The sequence below is a fragment of the Pan paniscus genome, chromosome 20, assembly GCF_029289425.2.
Source record: "Pan paniscus chromosome 20, NHGRI_mPanPan1-v2.0_pri, whole genome shotgun sequence".
In the NCBI taxonomy this organism is placed as follows: Eukaryota; Metazoa; Chordata; class Mammalia; order Primates; family Hominidae; genus Pan; species Pan paniscus.
In genome coordinates, this window is record NC_073269.2 from 14535107 (window position 1) to 14559532 (window position 24426).

Genomic DNA, 24426 nt, shown 5'->3' on the forward strand with positions numbered 1-24426 from the left:
ACTCACCACAGCCTGGGCGGACTCCACCACCATAAAGGCGAAACCGCACTGACCGAGAGGAGCCAGCGCCGGAAAAGATGGCGGTGGTGCGCTGACATCACTTCCGCTTCAACACTCTGGCCGGGCGAGGCTCGTGGGCTCGAGTTTCAGCCACGTAGGACCGGGTAGAACACAGAAATTCTAGTTTCCTCCCGGGTGGGTGCGGAGAGGGCCTGGGGTTGGCTCAGGGACGGGGATGCAGAACTAGGTCCAGAGAAAAAGGTGAGGTTAGAACCGGGCCTCCGGACGGAACTGTGGGCGAGGGGAAGGGTCCGTACTCGGGGGGTGATTTAGAGGAGGGACCCGGCCTAGCCGGTGGTTTAGGTGGCCGGTCGGGCTGGAAGGGCGGAGATGAGGGATGGGACGCATCCCGGGGGATGCTCCTCCAAAGCTTTTATCGGGCGAGCGCAGTGGCTCACGCCTGTAATTCCTGCACTTTGGGAGGCTAAGGTAGGTAAATAACTTGAGTCTGCTGGGAATGGGTGCTCACTTGGTGTCACAAAATCAACACTGAGACAAAGGATCTCAGCAAGGCTAGTTTTACTTTCTGCAGAATGGGTGCCACTGGCTGGCAGTCTTGCCACCAGAGCACACATTAACAAGGAGACAGGGTTATTTAAACCTGAAGTGTCCATCCTTCTGCTGTGTCCAGCTTCCATTGGCTGGAACGGGACCTCACCTTCTGTACTTCACTGGATTGGCTAGCAACTTAGAACTTCCCAAAAGAGGCAAAGGCAGAGGAGAACAAAGGAAGAGAGGAAGTAACTTGTGGACTGTTGAGAGCGGCAAAAACACTTCTAAATAGGGAAAGGAATAGGCCATGACCTAATAGTTGCTTGGACCAGTTCAGGCATGCCAGGGCAAATATCTAGGCTAAAATGTGGGAGCTTAAAACACAGAGTCTATTCATTTCTTTATTACGGCTGGCAGAATTTAACAATATTACCACAGGTCTTTGAGAAAATTTGGCTTCTAAGAGGGATTACTATTTATTTCAATCAGACTGGGAGGAAAGTCCCTTTGAAGAGGAACCTGTATTTATTTCATTTTCTACAAGTCCAAGAGTTTGAGACCAGCCTGGGCAAAGTAGCAAGACCCTCTCTCTCTCTCTCTCTCTCTCTCTCTCTATAAAAACGTATATGTATAAATACATATAAAGATATAAATATATAAAAATATATATAAATATACATGTTCAAAATGTTTGTTCCCTGGTGCCATAAAGAAATAGCACTTGAACATAAATTTAATTTACTCAGCAAGGCCATTTTTACTTCCTGCAGAAACGGTATACTCACCAGCAGTTTTGCCACGAGAGTACAACAAACAAAGGAGATAGGGTCATTTATAACCTGATGCTTCCAACCTACTGCTGTGTCCAGTTTCCACTAGCTGGAATGGGACCTCACGTTCTGTATTGGTCCCAATTGGCTAGCAACTTATAACTTTTTAAAAGAGGCAAAGGTAGAGGAGAACAAATGAAGGAGGAAGTAACTTGTGGAATGCTGAGAAGGGTCAAAACATTTTCAAATAAGGAAAAAGAACAGGCTATGCCCTAATGCTGGCTTAGACCAGTACAAGCATGCCAGGGCAAATATGTAGACTAAACTGTGGGAGCTAAGAATATAAAGTACATTGACTTCTTTATCACGGCTCACAGATATTTGAGAATGTTAGCACAGGTCTTTGAATAAATTTTGCTTCTAAGGGAAGTTACTATTCCTAATTAAATGTGAAGGAACGTCTTTGAAGAGGAACCTATGCTTTACTTTTTAGATATAAATATAAAGCTTGTTTGTATGCCTCTCCTCATGTTCCTAGAGCCTTTCCATGATTCTTACATATTGATAAAGCTGCCAGTGAATGGCATGGTCTATCCCTTCCATTCAGTCAGAGTTTCTGTAGGCCTTTATTTCTTCATTCTTTATTTTTTAGAACCTGCTGATTCCATTGGGTTTTCTTTTTCTTGCTTGCTTGCTTGCGACAGATCTCACTGGATCAGATCAGGCTGGAGTGCGGTGGTGTGATCTCAGCTCACCGCAACCTCCACCTCCCAGGTTCAAGCGATTCTCCTGCCTCAGCCTCTGGAGTAGCTGGGATTACAGGCGCCTGCCACCACGCCCAGCTAATTTTTGTATTTTTAGTAGAGAACGACTTCACCAGGTTGGCCAGGCTGATCTCGAACTCCTGGCCTAAAATATCTGCCAGGTCAAGATGGTAGGATCGTTTAAGGCCAGGAGTTTAAGACAAGCCTGGGCTACACAGCAAAACCCCGTCTCTCTCTCTCTATATATATAAAAAATTTAAATTAAAAAATGTTTTGTTTTTTTTTGTTTGTTTGTTTGTTTTTGAGACGTAGTTTCGCTCTGCCACCCAGACTGGAGTGCAGTGGTGCGATCTTCACTCACTGCAAACTCTGTCTCCTGGGTTCAAGCCATTCTTCTGCCTCAGCCTCCTGAGTAGTTGGGACTACAGGCATGTGCCACCGCGCCCAACTAATTTTTGCATTTTTAATACAGACATGGTTTCATCATATTGACCCAGCTGGTCTCAAAGTCCTGACCTCGTGATCCATCCACCTGGTCCTCCCAAAGTGCTAGGATTACAGGCATGAGCCACTGCCCCAGCCAAAAATATGTATTTCTGTTGTTATTTTTCTGATCTTACCACATGGGCCAGGAACACATTTCCTACGTTGTAAAATAGCACTGATACCAGACATTCTCCCCAAGATTATTCAGAAATGTAACATACTCCCAATAAAAATACCAAAAGTTTTTTTCTGGAGTTAAGTACATTGATACTGAAGTTTATGTGGAGGAACAAACATCTGATAATAACCAAGAAAACAAAAACAAAAGCAATGATGAGCAGCAGATATTAAAACATACTATTGACAGTTTTCATGCAAGGCAAAGAATTACATTATTTTAAAATAAAAATAAAGGCCGGGCACAGTGGCTCACGCCTGTAATCCCAGCAATTTGGGAGGCCGAGGCAGGCAAATTACCTGAAGTCGGGAGTTTGATACCAGCCTGGATAACATGGTGAAACCCTGTCTGTACTAGAAGTACAAAAATTAGCAAGCGTGGTGGCACATGCTTGTAATCCCAGCTACTTGGGAGGCTGAGGCAGGAGAGTTGCTTGAGCCTGGGAGATGAAGGTTGCAGTGAGCCGAGATTGTGCCACTGAATTCCAGCCTGGCTGACAGAGTGAGACTCTGTCTAAAAAATTAATTAATTAATTTAAAAAACATACTATAAAGCCTCTATAATTAAAACTATGTGGTACTAGCACGTGAAACAGAAACAAACTAATAAAATATCAAAAAATAGACCCAAGAACATGTAGAAATTTGGTTCATAAATGTATTTTGCCAGATGCAGTGGCTCATGCCTGTATCCTAGCAATTTGGGAGACCGAGGCAGGAGGATCATTTGAGGTCAGGAGTTCAAAACCAGCCTGCCCAACATGGTGAAACCCCATCTCTATTAAAAATACAAAAACATAGCCGGGTTCAGTGGCTCATGCCTGTAATCCCAGAACTTTGGGAAGCCGAGGCAGCCGGATCACGAGGTCAGGAGTTCGAGACTAGTCTGACCAACATGGTGAAATCCCATCTCTACTAAAAATACAAAAATTAGCTGGGTGTGGTGATGCATGCCTGTAATCCCAGCTACTCAGGAGGCTGAGGCAGGAGAATTGCTTGAACCCAGAAGGAGGAGGTTGCAGTGAGCTGAGATTGCACCACTGCACTCCAGCCTGGGCAACAGAGTGAGACTCTGTCTCAAAAAAGAAAAAAAATTTAGCCAAGCATGGCCGAGCATGCTGGCTCATGCCTGTAATCCCAGCACTTTGGGAGGCTGAGGCAGGCAGATCACGACGTCACGAGATCGAGACCATCCTGGCCAACTTGGTGAAACCCCGTCTCTACTAAAAATAGAAAAATTAGCTGGCATGGTGGCGGGTGCCTGTAATCCCAGCTACTCAGGAGGCCGAGGTAGGAGAATCGCTTGAACCCAGGAGGTGGAGGTTGCAGTGAGCCAAGATCGCTCCCCTGCACTCCAGCCTGGCGATAGAGCGAGACTCCGTCTAAAAAAAAAAAAAAAAAAAAAATTAGCCAAGTGCTGTGGTGGACGCCTGTAAGCCCAGCTACTCGGGTGGCTGAGGCAAGAGAATCGCCCAAACCTGGGAGGCAGAGGTTGCAGTGAGCCGAGATCACGCCATTTCACTCCAGCCTGGCGACACAGCGAGACTCTGTCTCAAAAAAAAAAAAAAAAAAAAAAAAAAAAAAAGCCGGGTGCATTGGCTGATGCCTATAATTCCAGCACTTTTGGAGGCAGAGGCGGGTGGATCACCTGAGGTCACGAGTTAGAGACCATCCTGACCAACATGAAGAAACCCCGTCTCTGCTAAAAATACAAAATTAGCTGGGCATGGTGGCACATGCCTATAATCCCAGGTACTCAGGAGGCTGAGGCAGGAGAACCGCTTGAACCCAGGAGGCGGAGGTTGGGGTGAGTGGAGATCGTGCCATTGCATTCCAGCCAGGGCAACAAGAGCGAAACACCGTCTAAAAAAAAAAAGTGGCATTTCAGATAAATTGGGCAAAAAATGCCATTTGTAACAAATGGAAGGTCTAAGATAGCTGGTTAGCCATCTGAGAAAAGATGAAATTAAATCCATACTTCACAGCTTATACAAAAATAAACTCCAAGTGGACTAGGGATCTAAGTGTAAAAAAATAAAACCATACACGTATTTAGGGTGTTTAAGTGATTTCTTGGCTGAGTAAGGAAAAAGATGTTACCACAAGGCGGCAGTAGCACACAAGCTTCATTTGGGATGTGCTTTGACAGGTTAGCAGTGGGGGAGGTAGCAAACAGCAAGAGAGTATCCTCAGGCCTCTACCTGTGGGTCGCTGCTCAGAAAGGGTGGAAAGGAAGAAAGACTCTCAGAGGAGAAGGGGAATCAAAGAGGGGGCTTATAAATAACTAAATGATGATATTCACCAGACTGGCAGCATATCTTCCAGTTAAAAAGCTCTGAAGGATAAGTCTGGCCAATATGGTGAAACTCCGTCTCTACTAAAAATACAAAAATTAGCAGGTATGGTGGCAGGTGCCTATAATCCCAGCTACTTGGGAGGCTGAGGCAGGAGAATCGCTTGAACCCAGGAGGTGGAGGCTGCAGTGAGCTGAGATTGTGCCCCTGTACTCCAGCCTGGGTGGCAGAGCAAGACCCTGCATCAGAAAAAAAAAAAGAAAAAAAAAGCTCTGAAGGACCGCAGGGGTATGGGGTTTTCATAGCCCTGGAGTTATCTTATCTATGGCTATCAGATATTGGATATAATTTCAGAGAATACAAAGCAGGCACACTCGAAACGGCTAAAAATAGGCTTGTTCAGGCTATGTTTCAAACAATCCAGTGTGTTAAAATTACAGTTTGGCAGGGGTAGGCTATTGTGAATACTAGTGAGACAAACATTGGTGTACAAATATCTCTTTGAGTCCCTGCTCTCAACAGTTTTGGATATGCCAAAGTGGAATATCCGGATCACATGGTAATTCTGTTTAATCGTTCTTTTTTTTTTCTTTTTTTTGAGACAGGGTCTCACTCTATTGTCTAGGCTCGAATGCAGTGACGTGATCATGGATCACTGCAGTCCTCAACTTACTGGGCTCAGGTAATCCTCCCACCTCAACCTCCCAGGTAGCAGAGATTATAGGTGCATGCCACCACCATCCTTGGCTGAATTAAAAAAAATTTTTTTGTAAAGACCATATTTCACCATATGCCCAGGCTGGTCCTGAAGTCCTAATCTCAAGGAATCCCCTGGCCTCAGCCTCCCAATGTGCTGGGATTACAGGTGTGAGCCATCACATCCAGCATGGTTTTGATTTTCATTTTCATGATGTTTAGTGATGTTGAGCATCGTTTCATGAGCATCTTTTCGTGTGTTTATTGGCCATCTGTATATCTTCTTTGGTGATATTATTCAAGTCCTTTTTCTGTATTGAAATGGGTTTTGTTGTTGTTACTCTTGGGTTCTAGAAATTTTAAAAATAAACTCTGGATATTTGTCCCCAGTCAGATACAGGACTTGCAAATATTTTCTCCCATTTGTAGATTGTCTTTTTACTCTCTTGTTATTATGCTTTGATGCACAAAATTTGTATCATTGATTAGGTTCAACTCATAATTTTTCTTGTGTTGCCTGTGTGGTTGATGTCATAACTGAGAAGTCATTTCCAGTTGAAGCTTTCTCACCTATGTTTTCTTCTAATAGTTTTCCAGCTCCAGCTCTAGCTCTTACACTACACTAAGGTTTTTGATCCATTTTTAAAAAATCATGCCACATTATTATTATTATTATTAAGATGGAGTCTTGCTCTGTCACCCAGGCTGGAGTGCAGTGGCACAATCTCAGCTCACTGCAAACTCTGCCTCCCAGGTTCAAGTGATTCTCCTGCCTCGGCCTCCTGGGTAGCTGGGATTACAGGCGCCTGCCACCATGGCCAGCTAATTTTTGTATTTTTAGTAGAGATGGGGTTTCACCATATTGGCTAGGCTGGTCTCGAACTCCTGACCTTGTGATCCACCTGCCTTGGCCTCCCAAAGTGCTGGGATTACAGGTATGAGCCACCACGCCCATCCTTCATCCATTTTAAGTAAATTTTTATATATGGTATAAGGTTAGGGTCCAACTCCATTCTTATGTATGTCTATATCTCAGTTCCTCCCCCATATAATCCTGTCCCCAGGGAATCAACAACCCATGCTCTTCCTAGTCACCTCCTTGAACATGTCCCTCCCCCAGGAAACCTCCAACATGAGATAGAACAATGTAGAAAGGACATTCAAAACTTCCGTTTCCCTTGTTTGTCAAAGGAATCCGCCTCAACGGTTGTCCCCTTAAGGGAAGTCCCACTGGGGGGAGGGGGCATTGGTTGCATAAGTGCCCTCTTAACCAGCTCAGAAGTCAGAAACTTCAAAAGGGAACTCAAACCATTATTAGATGACCCTTATTGGGTAGCAGATCAAATTGATCAATTTTTAGGGCCACAGTTGTATACTTGGGCTGAACTAATGTCCATTTTAGATATTCTTTTCTCAGGGGAGGAAAGGACTGTGATCCACAGGGCCACTGTGATAGTCAGGGAACGTGAACATCCTCCTGGCCAAAACGTTCTGCAGCGGACCAAACATTTCTGTTCCAAGACCCTCAATGGGACAATCACAGTGCAGCTCACCAAAACGTTCTGCAGCGGACCAAACATTTCTGTTCCAAGACCCTCAATGGGACAATCAGTGCAGCTCACCAAGAAAATATGAGGGATCTCGGGGAAATGATAATTAAAGGAATTCGGGAACCAGTACCCTGAACTCAAAATATTTCCCGAGCATTCAACATACAACAAAGAAAGGATGAAGAGCTCATGGAATTTTTAAACAGACTCTAAGAGCAAGTTAGAAAATATGCAGGCTTAGAAATAAGAAGATCCACTTGGGCAAGGATTGTTAAAACTCCACTTTGTCACCAACATTTGGCCAGAAATTACAAAAAAATTGTCAAAAAAATAGAGAATTGGAAAGATAGCTCCATAGAAGGACTTCTAAAGGAGGCCCAAAAGGTATATATGAGAAAAGACGAGGAAAGCAGAAACAAAAAGCAAAAATTGCGCTGCCCACCCTTCAACAAGGGACACAAGGAAATAGGTCCCATAAATGTTCTAAGCCACTAGCTGCAAAGTCACATACAGGAAAGAAAAGGGATAAAACCTGGGGACCTAACCGCAAGAAGGGAAAAGGGGGAAAATAAATGTTTCAGATGTGGGAAACCGGGACACTTTAAGACGGAATGTCCCGAATGAGAAAGAGAGAGAAATCCTCCCACTCGTGACTTTTGAAGAAGAATAGGGGGTTCAGAGGCTCTGTCTCTTTTATCTCAAATCCCACCAATAGCCCTTGATAAATCTACAGGTGGGACCCAAGCTAGAAATTATCACTTTCCTAATAGATTCAGGAGTAGCTCGCTCCTCTATTTGCTACCTTTCATCAAATGTAGCCTGCTCTGCAGAGGAGCTGTTCGTCACAGTGGTAAAGGGGGAAAGGTTTAGAACAAAAACTTTGGAGGAAACAGAAGTTAAATTCAAGAATAGATCAGCCACCATTAAATTCCTGTTAATTCCTGAAGCAGGGACAAATTCGTTAGGAAGTGACTTAATGTTTAAATTGGGGATAGGTCTATATGTTAATCAGGGAAAATTATTTACTTCCTTAAACTTGCTTACTGCCCCTAAAGAAAGCCAAATCCACCCTGATGTGTGGTCAAAGGAGGGAAATCAAGGAAGATTCAAGTTCCACCAATTCATATAAAACTAAAACCTCCTGGGGAAATAGTAAAAAGAAAACAATACCCCATTCCCCTAGAAGGCAGAGTGGGTTTAAAACCTATAATCAAAGGTCTCATCCATGACAGACTCCTTGAACCCTGTATGCCTCCTTATAACACTCTAATGTTGCCTGTAAAAAAGTCACATGGATCACGGCTAGTGCAAGATATCCGGGCTATTAACCAAATAGTCCAGACTACTCACCCTGTGGTCCCCAACCCTTATACCATTATCAGCAAAATCCCATATGACCACCAATGGTTCATGGTAATAGACCTAAAAGATGCCTTTTGGGCTTGCCCCTTAGCAGAGGACAGCCAGGACATGTTTGCTTTCAAATGGGAGGACCCTCACTCCAGTTGGAAGCAACAGTACTGATGGACAGTCCTGCCCCAAGAGTTTGTGGACTCCCCAAATCTATTTGGTCAAATTCTAGAACAAGTCCTAGAGAATTTTCCCCTCCCCTCATCCATATATCTGCTCCAATATGTGGATGACCTGCTAATTTCAGGAGGCACCAAGGGCTGGGTAACAGCAGTATCAATTAACTTTCTAAATTTTCTGAGGGAACGCAGATTGCTGGTCTCAAGGAGTAAACTCCAGTTTGTGGAACCTGAGGTAAAATACCTAGGATACTTAATAAGCAAAGGCAAACAGAGATTAGGCCCCAAACGAACTGAAGGAATCATAGCCCTACCTTTGCCTGAAACAAAATAAGGGCTTAGGAAATTCTGGGGGTTGATTGGATATTGTCGCTTATGGATTGACTTTATGCTTTAAAATCAAAGCCTCTATACCTGAAACTTACTCAAGAGAGACCTGATCCTCTTCTTTGGACACCACGGGAGTTCCAACAAGTAGAGGAATTAAAACACCTGCTCATAACTGCCTTAGCTCTGCCTTCCCTAGAACAGCCATTCCACCTCTTCGTCAATGTGAATAAAGGGATAGCTCTAGGGGTGCTCACCCAAACACACGGGGGCCACTAGCAGCCTATAGCCTTTCTGTCAAAAATTCTTGACCCACTAACCCACAGGTGGCCCAAGTGTATTTAATCTGTTGCAGCAACTGCCCTATTAACAGAGGAAAGCAGGAAGATAACCTTTGGGGGAAACCTCACTGTAAGCACAACGCATCAGGTTAGAACCATCTTAAACCAAAAAGCAGGCAGATGGCTTACCGATTCAAGAATCTTAAAATATGAAGCTATCTTACTAGAAAAAGATGATTTAACCCTAACCACAGAAAAAAACACTCAACCCTGCCGCTTTCCTAATGGGAAATCCAATCCCCAAGGACCCTGAACATAAATGTCTGGATCTAATCTGTTATCAAACTAAAGTCAGGCTTGATCTAAGCGAGACCCCATTCAAAACGGGGCAACACCTGTTTATAGATGGCTCCTCCTGGGTATTTGAAGAGAAAAGACACAATGGGTACTCGGTAGTCAATGGGGAAGCCCTCACAGAGGTAAAGTCAGGAAGACTGCCCAATAACTGGTCCACCCAAACATGTGAATTGTTCACATTAAATCAAGCCATAACTGGGAAAGGGACTATTTACACTGACTCCAAATATGCCTTCGGGGTAGTCCATACTTTTGGAAAGATCTGGACTGAATGAAAAGGCCAGGACCTCGTCCACAAGGAGTTAATCACTCAGGTATTGGAAAATCTCCAGCTTCCAGAAGAGATAGCCATCCTGTGTGTCCCAGGACACCAGAGAAATATTTATTTCAAAAGCCAAGGAAATAAACTTGCAGACCAAATAGCCAAACAAGCTGCCTCTTCTCCCACAATGCCCATTTTTCACCTAACCCCTTGTCTTTCTTCCCCAACTGCAATTGACATCTTCTCTTCCACTGAAAAAGATAAATTAAGGAAAATAGGAGCTAAAGAAAACTCAGAAGGGAAATGGATGTTACCAGACCAAAGAGAAATGCTATCAAAACCCCTAATGAGGGAAGTCCTATCTCAACTGCATCAAGGGACTCAATGGGGACCTCAAGCTGTGTGCGATGCAGTTCTCAGGGTTTATGGGTGTATAGGAGTTTATACCCTAGCAAAATAAGTTACAGATAGTTGCCTAATATGTAAGAAAACTAATTTTAAAAACCCTAAGGAAACCACCTTTTGGGGGAAAAAGCCCAGGATTGAGACCATTCCAAAGTGTCCAAATTGACTACACCAAAATGCCCCCAATAGGCCACCTAAAGTACTTGCTAGTAATAGTGGACCACCTTACTCACTGGGTGGAGGCTATTCCCTTTTCAAGTGCAACTGCTAATAATGTGATTAAGGCATTAGTAGAAAATATTATACCCAGGTTTGGACTGATAGAAAATATTGATTCAGACAATGGGACCCACTTCACTGCACATGTCATTAAGGGACTAGCCTAAGTACTAGGAATAAAATGGGAATATCATACTCCTTGCACCCACCCTCATAAGGAAAAGTAGAAAGGATGAACCAGACTCTAAAAAGCCACCTAACCAAATCAATTTTAGAAACTCGGTTACTATGGACTAAGTGCCTTCTCATTGCCTTATTAAGTGTCTGAACTGCCCCTCAGAGAGATGTTGGCCTATCTCCCTATGAAATCCTATATGGGTTGCCTTATCTATACTCTACTACTGACATTCACTGAAACAAAGTTTGTTTCATTTGAAACAAAGGATCAGTTCCTCAAAAATTATATACTCGATCTATCCACTTTCTCTTCCCTCAGGATGAAAGGCTTCCTAGCACAAACACCACCCCTGGAGTTCCCGGTACATCAATACCAGCCTGGGGATCACGTTCTCATCAAGAGTTGGAAGAGGGAAAGCTTGAACCAGCTTAGGAGGACCTTATCTGGTACTCTTGATGAACGAAACAGCAATCTGAATGGCTGAAAAAGGATGGACCCAGCATTCCAGGTAAAAAGGACCCCACCCGTACATAGTCATGGGCTGTCACTCCAAGACCAATGCCCTCCAAGTTAGTATTCAAAAGGGTCTAATCTGTCTTTCCCTTCTTCCCTTAACTACTCAAGGACACTTCATTATCAATGTAACCAGATCACTCTCTCCTCAAACAATCACGTTTGACGCGTGTCTTGCCATACACTTTGGGGACCTCCAAAACCAGAAGCAGCTATCCTTCTTGTAGAAATATCTCTGTCCTTCCAGGGTAGATTCTAACCTCTTACATTCACGCAACTCTTGCTTGGTAGAAGCTGAAACCCTTAACGTTTTGGGAAAGGTTCTGCTCCACCTGGAACAATGTCCTATGGACTACTAAGCATCAAGGGTGGACCTCCCCAGGAAGCTGCGCCTCTTTAAAACCATATCTTCATTTCACCAAAGGAAATGCCCCCTCTAATTGCCAACATCATCAATGCAACCCAGTGCAAATTTCTATCTTACCCCTACCTCCATCGATCTTAAGCCCACTTTAGGTCGTTTATATGGCATAGGAACCGAAGTGGCTGAGACAGATCCCATAGGGTCCTTTGAAATGCGCTTTAGCAACCCTTCCCCACCTCCTAGGGGTAACCCCTCTCCAAACCCTCCTCCAAATCAAACAACTATTTTGCCACTACCTAATGACAAAACTAAAGTGGTCATAGTGGAAGTCAAAGACTTAAACCCTAGCCATTGAAACCGGGTATCAGGATGCAAATGCCTAGCTGGAATGGATTAAAAATTCCGTTCATACTCTAAACAAAAGTGACTGTTACGCTTGTGCAACAGGTAGGCCAGAAAAAAAAATAGTTCCTTTTCTGCTTGGATGGTCTAACCAACCGGGTATGGACTGCATGGTAGCTCTTTCCAGCATCCCACAGCCTGGGGTAATAAGTCACGTGGCACTCTCTTACTGCTTTTCCCAGAAGTCAAAGACCGCCCTGTGAGTCAGCCCCCAAGGGCCATCCAGCCCCCAGCGTCTGATGCCAATTTTTCCTCATGTCTCTCACAACAGGGAGAAAACTTGGCATTCTTTGGGAATCTAACAGGATGCAGTGAACCCAAGCCTTTTCAAGAGCTCACCAATCAGACTGCCCTTGTCTATCCATGAGCAGATGTTTGATAGTATTGCGGAGGACCTCTAGTGGGTATGCTGCCAAGCAACTGGAGTGGCACTTGGGCTCTAATCCAGTTGTCTATCCCTTTCACCCTGGCATTTCATCAGCCAAACAAAAACCAACTAACTCAGAAAAAAAGGAAATCCCCTCAAGGGTCCTTTGACCCCGATATCTACATAGATGCTATCGGGGTCCCCTGAGGGGTACCAAACGAATTCAAAGCTCGAAATCAAATAGCTGCTGGATTCAAGTCTGTCCTTTTCTTGTGGTCTACTATAAATAAAAATGTAGACTGGATAAATTACATATACTATAATACAACAACGATTTGTCAGTTACACCAGGGATGCCATTAAAGGAATAGCTGAACAATTGGGTTTCACCAGCCAAATGGCCTGGGAAAATAGAATAGCTCTTCACATGATATTAGTGGAGAAAGGTGAAGTCCAATGTTGTACCTGTATCCCCAATAATACAGCCCCTGATGTAACTATCACTAAGGGTCTATAAGGCCTCACCACTCTAGGAAATGAACTAGCTGAAAATTCGGGAATAAATGATCCCTTTACAGGTGTAATGGAAAAAATGGTTTGGTAGATGGAAAGGACTAATGGCCTCTATTCTCACTTCCCTTGTGATCATAATAGGGGTGCTTATTCTCTTAGGGTGCTGTGTTATACCCTGTGTCTGTGGACTAGTTCAAAAGCTCATAGAAACAGCCCTTACACCAAGGCCTCCCACAACTCTCCCCCACCCTATTCAGATAAACGTTTATTTCTAAACAACCAAGAAGAGCAGCGAAGCCAGATCCTGTTAGAAGTATATGAAGAGGAAAGACTACAAAATCAAAAGGGGAAAATTATTAGACAAAATGAGTTGCTCTACAAAGGTCCAACTTCCTTGTCCTTTGTTCTGTAACCTTTGTTCTGTAAACTGCCCTTCCCGCAGAAACTGTCTTTCCCGCCGACCAAAACTGCCCTTCACTACCACTGTAATCCATACCCCTACTCTATTTGAAACCGCCAATCGGGATCAGCTTACATTGTGTGGTTCAACCACCAGCCAATGAGGAAAAAACACAGAAGCAGAAGCTGTGATGCATTAGGGTTAAAAACCCCTTCCTTTCCCTGTCCAATGTGCTCTTGAGACTGCTACAGGTGCAAGCAGCCACCTTCTGCAGAAGTAAACCTTGCCTTGCTGAGAAATTTTTCTTTTGAGTGCTGGTCTCTCTCTGTGGCACCGAGAACTTATTTCTAACATGGAGTGATTTCCAAGATATATGGTTAAGTGAAAATAAAAACTGTTGCCAGGCACGGTAGCTCACGCCTGTAATCCCAGCACTTTGGGAGTCCGAGGAGGTTGGATTATTTGAGATCAGGAGTTTGAGACCAGCCTAGCCAACATGGTGAAATCCTGTCTCTTCTAAATATACAAAAAATTAGCCGGGCGTGGTTGTGGGCGCCTGTAATCCCAGCTACTTGGGAAGCTGAGGCAGAAGAATTGCTTAAACCCAGGAAGCAGAGGTTGCAGTGAGCCGAGATCACAGCACTGCACTCCAGCCTGGGTGATAGAGTGAGACTCAGTCTCAAAAACCATAATAATAATAATAATACAAATAAAAAAATGAAAATAAAGGCCAGGAGCTGTGGCTCACCCCTCTAGTCCCAGCACTTTGGGAGGCTGAGGCAGGTGGATCACAAGGTCAGGAGTTCAAAACCAGCCTGGCCAAGATGGTGAAACCCCATCTCTACTAAAAATACAAAAATTAGCTGGGCACAGTGGCAGGCACCTGTAATCCCAGCTACTTGGGAGGCTGAGGCAGGATAATTGCTTAAACCTGGGTGGCAGAGGTTGCAGTGAGCCAAGATCATGCCACTGCACTCCAGCCTGGGCCACAGAGTGAGACTCCATCTCAAAAAAAAAAAAAAAAGAAAAGAAAAAGAAAATACATAATTATCTGTTTATTCTGAGTATAGGGAAACACTGATAGGATTATTCTGAAAATAATAAGATTCAGAATCTATTGGGGATGGATGGGAACAGCTAGAACAGAATGGTGGGGTAAGAACAAGATGGAGGCTGGGCGTGGTGGCTCATGCCTGTAATCCCAGCACTTTGAGAGGCTAAGGCGGGTGGATCATGAAATCAAGAGATCAAGACCATCCTGGCCAACATGGTGAAACCCTGTCTCTACTAAAAATTCAAACATTAGCCAGGCGCGGTGGTGCATGCCTGTAGTCCCAGCTACTCAGGAGGCTGAGGCAGGAGAATCACTTGAACCCAGAAGGTGAAGATTGCAGTGAGCTGAGATTGTGCCATTGCACTCCAGCCTGGGCAACAGAGCAAGACTCTGTCTCAAAACAAAAACAAAAACAAGATGTAGAGGATAGGGAAAGGGAAACCTCTCTGAGCTCTCTGAGCATAACATTCTGTTAGTTCTTATTATGCATGTCCAAGTAAAGAGACCACCAAGCAGGCTTTGAGTGAGCAACAATGGCTGTGTATTACATCTGGGTGTGGATGGGCTGAGTCTGACAAAACAGTCAGAAAAGGGTGGTGGGATTATCATTCGTTCTTATAGGTTTGGGATAGGTAGTGGAATTAGGAGCAATTTTTTTTGCAGGCAGGAGGTGGATGTTACAAAGTACATTTCAAGGGCGGGGAGGATGTTACAAAGTACATTGACAAGGGTGGGGAGGGTGTATTGTCACAAGGGTGGGGTACATTCACAAGGGCAGGGAGGATGTATCCTACAAAGTACACTCAGAAGGGTGGGGGAATATCGCAAAGTACATTATCACAAGGGCAGGGGGATGTCACGATGGCTTGATCGTGATGCAGCCAGCTCAGAGGACCTTACATTCCTGCCTTTTTATGTTAATAATGCAGGTGGACTGCAGGTGGGGTACTATAGATGACTAAGTAGGGTCTGGTCCATTGAGGTTGTAGAGTTTGAGGGGTCAAATTCTTAACAAGAACTGATCATCCAGCTAGGGCGTCTTCATATGGCTGGGAATCTGGAGTAGGCAAGAGAAGATTAGCAGCCTGGCGAATTTCCTGTCTAGCCTGCTGGAGGACTGGAAGATAGTCGCCTAGAGGGCTGGTGTCTGGCAAGAGGTTGGGGCCTAACAAGAAGGCATGTCCATATAAAACTTCAAATGGACTATACCCTGTAGCTTCTTGAGGATAGGATCTAATTCTAAAGAGGGCAAATGGTAACAGTACTGTCCAGTCTTTTTTAAGTTGGAGACTGAGCTTGGTGAGGTGTGTTTTTAACAGACCATTAGTTCTTTCTACCTTTCCCAAAGATTGAGGATGGTAAGGGGAATGAAGCTTCCACTGGATGCCGAGGGCCTGGGAGATGGCTTGTGTGATCTGACTAATGAAGGCCAGTCCATTATTGGACTCTATAGAGGTGGGAAGGCCAAACCGAGGAATTATGTCTGACAGAAGGGAAGAAATGACCATGGTGGCCTTCTCAGACCCTGTGGGAAAGGCCTCTATGCATCCAGTGAATGTATCTACCCAGACAAAAAGGTATGTTAGTTTTTTGACTCAGGGCATATGAGTAAAGTCAATCTGCCAGTCTTGGGTGGGGGCAAATCATTGAGCTTGATGTGTAGGAAAGGGAGGGGGCCTAAGAGATCCCTGAGGGGTGGTAGAGTAACAGATGGAACACCGAGAAGTAACTTCCCTGAGAATGGATTTCCATGATGGAAAAGAAATGGGAGGTTCTAAGAGTTGGGCCATTGGCTTGTAACCAACATGAAAGAGGTTATGAAAGGACGATAAGATAGAATGAGACTGTGAGGCAGGAAGGAGGAATTTTCCTTGATCCAAGAACCATTTGCCTTGAGTAGGAAGGGATTGATAGGTCATAGTTTTAGTGGGAGTATGGGTGGAAGTGATAGATGAGAAGGAAAAAAAATGGCCATGAGGGACAGATGTGGGAATACTAGCTGCTTCTTTTGCTGCATTATCAGCATAAGCTTTGCCTTGAGCAGTGGGATCTGGTGACCTCTGAGGCCCCTTGCAGTGAATGACTCTGGCTTCCTTGGGCAGTAGAGCAGCCTTAAGGAGGATTTTTATTAAGGAAGCATTGATGATGGAGGACCCTTGTGTCATGAGAAAACCTCTTTCTGCCCATATAATAGCATGGTGATGTAGGATGTGGAAGGCATACTTGGAATCAGTGTAGATATTGACACATAGTCCCTTTACAAGGGTGAGAGCCCCAGTTAAAGCAATGAGTTTGGCTTGTTGAGAGGTAATGGAAGGGTGCAGGGCAGTAGCTTCAGTGACCGATGTGGAAGACAATACAGCATAGCCTGCCCTTGTTGGTGACCAACGATTTGGCCTTGAAGAACTACCATCAATAAACCAAGTGTGGTCTGGATTAGCAACAGGAAAGAGGGAAATATGGGGAAATGTGGAGGATGCCATATGGATTAGAGAGATACAGTCATGACGTTCAGGTTTGGTGCTAGGTATAAGGTGAGAGGCCGAGTTGAAGTCTGTGCCAGGAACAATGGTAATTGTGGGAGTTTCAATGAATAGTGAGTACAGTTGGAGGAGTCTGCGGGCAGAAAGTATATGCGCCAAGTGTGAGGAGGAAAATAGATTTTGAAAATTATGAGAACTGTAGAGTAAGTGGGGCATGGTTTGTGATCTTGAGGGCCTCTGAAAGTATTGAAGTGGTGGCTGCCAGCACACATAGACATGAGGACCAGCCTAGAACTGTGAAGTTAAGTTGTTTGGATAGGAAGGCTACAGGTTGTGGGTCTGGTTCCTCTGTAAGAACTCCGACCACACAGCCTTGTATTTCAGCCATACATAAGGAGAAGTATTGGGACGAGTTAGGGAGTGCTAATGTGGGAACTATTTCTAGGGCTGTCTTTAAGGAATGAAAAGAAGGGTGGGAAAGGGACTTAGGTTCTATGAGGACGGTCAGGTTTCCCTTTGTGAGTTTATATAGGGGTTTAGTTAGGATGGCAAAACCTGGTATCCAAAGGCAAAAGTATCCAACCATGCCTAGGAAGGAAAGGAGTTGTTGCTTTGTAGAAGGGGTTGGGGTTTCAGAGATTAGCTGGACCCAGTTAGCAGGGAGAACACGTGTGTTTTGATGACAGACTATGCCAAGATAGGTAATGGATGGAGAAGAAATTTGGGCTTTAGAGGGGGATACATGATTCCCCTTTGAGAATAGATGTTGAAGGAGCAGGAGGGTATCCTGTTGGGAAGATTCATAAGAGGGGATGCAGAGGAGAAGGTCACCCACATATTGAATAAGGTGAGAAACAGATGGACAGAAAGAAAGTAAATCATGAGAAAGAGCTTGACTAAAGTAATGGGGGTTGTCTCTGAAGCCTTGTGGCAGTACAGTCCAGGTAAGTTGCTGAGATTGGTGGGTGACAGGATCAGTCCATGTGAAAGCAAAAAGAGGTCGGGATGAGGGGTGCAAAGGAATAGTGAAGAAAGCATCTTTGAGGTTGAGGACAGAATAATGAGTTGTTGAGGGAGGTATTGAGGATAGGAGAGTATATGGGTTTGGCACCACAGATGGATAGGTTAGACAATTTGGTTAATAAAGCAAAGATCCTGAACCAACCTGTAAGATTTGTCTGGTTTCTGGACAGGTAGGATAGGGGAGTTGTAAGAATTTGTAGGCTTTAAAAGGCCATGCTGTAACAGGAGAGTGATAGCAGGCTTTAGTCCTTTTAAAGGCTGTTGTGGGATGGAGTACTGGTGTTGAGTGGGGTAAGGGTGATTAGGTTTTAATGGGATGGTAAGGGGTGCCTGATCAGTCACCAAGGAGGGCATAGTGGTATCCCATACCTGTGGATTAAGGTAGGGAGACATGAGACAAGGTTGCAAAAGAGGCTTTGAATCAGGCATAAGGACGGCAATGAGGTGTGGCTGTAGTCCAGGAATAGTCAGGGAAGCAGATAATTTAGTTAAAATGTCTCAGCCTGATAAGGGAACTGGGCAGGTAGGGATAACTAAAAAAGAGTGCATAAAAGAATATTGTCCAAGTTGGCACCAGAGTTGGGGAGTTTTAAGGGGTCTAGAAGCCTGGCCATCAATACCCACAACAGTTACAGGGGCAAGGGAAACAGGCCCCTGAGAAGAAGGTAAAGTGGAGCAGGTATCCCCCATATCGATTAAACAGGGGATGGACTTAACCTCCACTGTAAGAGTTACCCAAAGCTTGGTGTCCATCATGGTGCAGGGGGCTTCTGAGATGATTGGGCAGCGTCAGTCTTCAGCCGCTAAGCCAAGGAGATCTGGGAAGGAGTCAGCCAAGGAACATTGGATTTGAGCTCCAGGAGCTTTAGGAGTGGCGGTCATGTGAGTCAGAGAGTCCGACTTCCAGTGGGGGCCCACACAGACAGGGCACGGCTTACGAAGAATCCCAAGATATGTTGGCACTTGGCAGCTTTTTCTTGGTTACTGAACACCTTGAAGGCAAGGTTGATTAAATCCTGTTGTGGGGCTTGAGGGCTGGAATCCAATTTTTGGAGTTCTTTTTCTAATGTTAGGAGTGGATTGGGTGATAAAATGCGTATTAATGATAAGGGGGCCTTCTGGCCCCCATGGGTCTAGGGCTGTAAAGCATCTAAAGGTAACTGCTAATTGGGCCATAAACTGGGCTGGGTTTTCGTCTTTACATTGGGTAGTTTTCTTTAGCTTGTCATAATTAACAGCACTGTATGCTGCCTTTTTGAGCCCCTCAACTAGGCAGGAGACCATGTAATCTTGCCTAGCTATACCTGGGGATTCCATCTGGTATTGCCAATGGGGATCCTCTCAGGGAACTGCCCTGGTGCCCTCTTGGAGGTCTGGCTCATGAAGCCAGTGGGTGTCTGTGTAGGACTGGGCTAGAAAATAAACTCTTTCTCGTTCGTCTGGGAAGGGGGTAAAGGTCAGGATGACATTTAAGTCACTCCAGGTTAAGTTGTAGGACTGAGTTAGATATTGGAATTCCTGTATATATTTAGTGGGGTCCTATGAGAAAGAGTCTAAATGCTGGCTCATTTGGGAAAGGTCTGATAGAGAAAAAGGCACATGTACCCTCACTATGCCTTCAGCTCCAGCCACCTCTCTAAGAGGAAATTTTTGGGCATGTGGGGGAGAGCTAGTCACAGAACAAAACTATAAGCCAGACAGGGTGTGAGGAGGGGAGGTAATAGAAGCATTATAGGGTGGGGTAGCAGAGGCTGCAGAAGAATTGGGACCCAATTCAGCCTGGCGAGGAGCAGCTGGGGGAGGAGGAGAGAGGTCAGAGGGGTCAGTGGAAAAGGAGGATTCAGAGGACTCTGAGCTTGGGGTGGAGAACAAAGAAGCAGACGGGAGAGAAAGAAGGAAAATCTGGGACAAGTCGCATTGGGAGCAGAAACTAGGGAGGGAGTAAAGTGTAAAAAATGCCTGGACATCAGGCATCTCAGACCATTTGCCCAATTTTCAACAAAAATTATCTAGGTCTTGTAGGATAGACAAATCGAAAGTGCCATTCTCTGGCCACTTGGAAAAATTGTCAAGTTTGTATTGGGGCCAAGTGGTATTACAGAAGAAAATAAGACGTTCAGGTTTTAGGTCAGGTGTTAGTCAAAGGGGTGTTAGGTTTCTAAGAACACAGGCTAAGGGGGAAGAGAGAGGAATGGAATGCAGAAGGTTGCCCTTAGTGGAGAAGGTAAGTTTAAAGAGGAAGGTAGACACATGGAGAAATGGAGGTGGGCAGCTACCAGTCTTCCAGTAGGCATCCCTGACTGAGTCCTGAGCTTTAATGTGGGTGAGCAGCCAAAGCAGGCATCCCTGCAATTGACCTGCCATCAAGGGAATGTTGGTGAATGATCAAGGAAGGCATCCCCGCAGTGATCAAACGCCAAGGGAAGACTGTCTTCCCAAGTCCATGACCAACATCGGAGTCTTTGGATGCACGGACAAAATGTGTCTCCTTTTTGTCTCTACTAGGAAGGGAGAGAAACTGAAACTGAAAGAAGAGAGATTGAAGGGAGGTGAGAGAGGTTAGGTAGAGAGCAAAAAAACCGCTTATCCAAGTGCAAAAAAACCACTTACCGATTTGAAATTAGTGAGACGATCCTTGGGCTGGCTGGTCTGATGACCCGAGGTCATAGGTGGATCTCCTCATGGAAGGAGTGTAACGACAGGGGATGGGTCTCCTGAGGAGTTCTAATGTCCCAGGTTTCAGCACAAAATGTTACATGCGTCTGAGTAAAGAGAGCACCTAGCAGGCTTTGTGCAAGCAACAATGGCTGTATATTACATCCGGATGCGGATGGGCTGTCCAACAAAACAGTCAGCCAAGGGTGGTGGGATTATCATTAGTTCTCATAGGTTTGGGATAAGCGGTGGAGTTAGGAGCAATTTTTTTTGTAGGCAGTGGGGTGGACGTTACAAAGTACATTCTCAAGGGCGGGGAGGATGTTACAAAGTACATTCACAAGGGCGGGGAGGGTGTATCATCACAAGGGTGGGGAGGAAGGTTACAAAGTACATTTACAAGGGGAGGGAGGGTGTACTGTCACAAGGGCCAAGGGCAGGGTACATTCACTAGGTGGGAGAGGATGTATCTTATAAAGTACATTCACAAGGGCAGGGGAATATCACAAAGTACATTATCACAAGGGCGGGGGGATGTCACAATGGCTTGACCATGGTATGGCCAGCTCAGAGTACCTTACAGTTCTGATGTTTAAAATTACATTCTTTTTTTTCTTTAAAAAAAAAAAAAAAAAGGGTTTCACTCTGTCACACAGGCTGAAGTATAGTGGCATTATGATGGCTCACTGCAGCCTTTACTTCCTGGCCTCAAGCAATCCTTTGCCTGAGTACCAGGGACTACATACGTGCACCACCACATCCAGCTAATTTTTAAAAATATATTTTGTAGAGAAGAGATCTCTCTATGTTGCCCAGGCTGCTCTCAAACTCCTGAGCTCAAGCGATCATCCCTCCTTGGCCTCCCACATTGTTGGCATTACAACTGTGAGCCACTCTGCTTGGCCCTTTATTCTTTTACATATTTAATTTTTTAAAAAATCAACAAAGATAGAGGGAAAACCCAAAATGGAATACGAACAGGAACAATCAATCTGAACTTTGTATCAAATGGGTAATAAGACTATGTAACAGGAACAACACAACAACAGATGCTGCCTAGACATTAGAAATAGAGGCCAGGCACAGTGGCTCAACCCTGTCATCCTAGCATTTTGGGAGGCTGATGCAGAAGGATAACTTGAACAGGATTTCAAGACCAGCCTGGGCAATATAGTGAGACACAGTCTCGACCAAAAAAAAAAAAAAAAATTTAAAAATAAAAAAATTAGCCGGGCATGGTGGTACAATGCCTGCATTCCCAGCTACTCAGAAGGCTGAGGTGAGAGGATTGCTTGAGCCCAGGAGGTTGAGGCTGCAGTGAGCTATGATTGCACCACTGCACTCCAGCCTAGGTGACATGGCAAGACACTGTCTCTGGAAAAAAAAAAAAAAAAAAGAACACCACCGGCCACTGTGGCTCATTCCTGTAATCCCAGCACTTTGGGAGGTTGAATCAGGCTGAGTCAGGGGGGTCTCAGGAGTTCAAGACCATCCTGGCCAACATGGCAAAACCCCATCTCTACTGAAAATACAAAAATTAGCTGGGTGTGGTGGTGCACACCTGTAATCCCAGGTACTTGGGAGGCTGAGGCAGGAGAATCACTTGAACCCAGGAATTGGAGGTTGCAGTGAGCTGAGATCACGCCACTGCACTCCAGCCTGGGTGACAGAGCAAGACTCTGTCATTCATAAATAAATAAGTTTAGAAAAAAAAAAATGTGTCTGAAAGGGTCTTGAGCATCCCTGTGGGCAAATTCCAGGCATCATCCATAATGATGAATGCACAAATACAAAGATACGAATGAGCCAGAGCCAACCTTATATTCCTGCAGTAAATGCCACTGGGTTTACTATTTTCTTATCAAGCAGTTGGAATTTATTTGCTAATTCATTCCTTCCTAGCTTCCTTCTTTCCTTCTTCTTTTTTTTTTTTTTTTTAATGGAGTCTTGCTCTGTTGCCCAGGCTGGAATGCAGTGGCATGATCTTGGCTCACTGCATTTTTTAATTTTTAAGTTTTTTGTAGATAGGGGGCTTGCTATGCTGTCCAGGCAGGTCTCGAACTCCTGAGCTCAAGTAATCCTTTTGCCTCCTTTCAAAGTGTTGAGACTCCAGGCATAAGCCACTTTGCCCAGTTGCTACTATTATACTTAGCACATTTTTTTGTTTGTTTGTTTTTTAAGACAGTCTTACTCTGTCTCCCAGGCTGGAGTGCAGTGGTGTGATCTCGGTTCACTGTAACCTCCTGCCTCAGCCTCCCGAGTAGCTAGGAATACATGCACATGCCACCACGCCCAGCTATATTTTTTTAGTTTTAGTAGATACAAGGTTTCACCGTTTTAGCCAGGATCATCTCGATCTGACCTTGTGATCCACCTGCCTCAGCCTCCCAAAGTGCTGGGATTACAGGCATGTGAACCACCATACCTGGCTTACTTAGTGCATTTGTACCAATATTCATTACCAATATAATTCTGTAGTTTTTAATGACTGTACTGCTTTTATCAGTGATAAAAACGATACATATATACATCTTGTACTGCATCATAAAAAGATTTAGCAAGATTTGCTTCATTGTTAATACTCTGAAAGTATTTATGGAGAATTAGGACCAATTGGACCTTGAAAATGTCATGTAAAGATGTCTGGCTGGGCATGGTGGCTCATGCTTGTAATCCCAGCACTTTGGGAGGCCCAGAAGAGAGGATTACTCTAGCTCAGGAGTTTGAGAACAGCCTGGGCAATGGAGTGAGATACCTTCTCTAACAAAATAAAAAAGTGTGAGTTTAGGTGCTGTGTTCCTTGTTGTTGTTACAGTGTGAGCCACCGTGCCCGGCCGAGACTGGGTAATTTATGAAGAAAAAGAGGTTTAATGGACTCACAGTTCCACATGGCTGGGGAGGCCTCAAAATCATGACAGAAGGTGAAGGAGGAGCAAAGGCACATCTTACATGGCAGAAGGCAAGAGAGCCTGTCCAGGGGAACAGCTGCCTATAAAACTGACAGACCTCATGAGATTTACTCACTGTCACAAAAACAGCACACACCTATTATCCCAGCTACTTGGCCGACTGAGGCATGAGAATTACTTGAACAGCACGGGGAAACCCACCCCCATGATTCTATTACCTCCCACCTGGTCTCTCCCTCGACACCATGGGGATTATGGGAGCTACAATTCAAGATGACATTTGGGTGGGGACACAGCCAAACCATATCACCTGGCAACTTGCTTGCAGCTCATAACATCAACTATTTCTTTGGGCCTTCAGTCCTGCTGACTTCCGGCCTCCTGAGTCCCTAAGCAGAGGAATATGAATTCAAATCTTGATTTTCTCATTGCAGCTCATAGTGGGAGATGCCCAGTCTCTCTGTGAACATTGACAGCATTTTTTTTTTTTTTTTTGAGACAGAGTCTCACTCTGTCACCAGGCTGGAGTGCCGTGGCGCAATATCAGCTCACTGTAACCTCCACCTCCCAGGTTGAAGTGATTCTCCCATCTCAGCCTCCAAGTAGCTGGGACTACAGGTGAGTGCCACCACACCCAGCTAATTTTTGTATTTTTAGTAGAGATGGGGGTTCACCATGTTGCCCAAAATGGTCTCAATCTCTTGGCCTCGTGATCCAACCATCTCAGCCTCCCAAAGTGCTGGGTTTAAAGGCATGAGCCACTGTGCCTGGCCCAGAATTCTTTACTGCTAACACGAGTGGGCCTGGTTCTGGAGGATTTCCCAATGGGTCCTGAAGAACCACAGTTTATTGGCTTGTGGGCAAAGGGGTATGTGTATCAGTTGGCCTTTACTGTG

At 44.8% G+C, this 24426-nt stretch overlaps 1 protein-coding gene and 1 long non-coding RNA gene across 4 annotated transcripts in view; one reads left to right on the forward strand and one right to left on the reverse strand.

The window, feature by feature from the left end:
* Window positions 1–24426, reverse strand: part of LOC103784643 (zinc finger protein 561) — a 49814-nt gene that overhangs the window by 17568 nt on the left and 7820 nt on the right. The window contains exon 1 of one of the 2 annotated variants that reach the window (XM_008961887.6): window positions 7–160. The exons of the other annotated variant lie outside the window; for it this stretch is intronic. The gene's annotated coding sequence lies outside the window, so the exon portion shown is untranslated. Of the gene's footprint in view, window positions 1–6; window positions 161–24426 lie in introns of those variants that run through there. 2 annotated transcript variants of the gene reach the window in all.
* On the forward strand, window positions 114–13705 carry LOC134729598 (uncharacterized). Of its 2 annotated transcripts, XR_010110824.1 has the most exons (4): window positions 157–489; window positions 5649–5725; window positions 11166–11355; window positions 12398–13705. It is a non-coding gene; the product is annotated as an uncharacterized LOC134729598 (long non-coding RNA). The 2 variants fall into 2 exon arrangements; XR_010110823.1 differs by lacking the exon at window positions 5649–5725 and having other exon boundaries at window positions 114–489.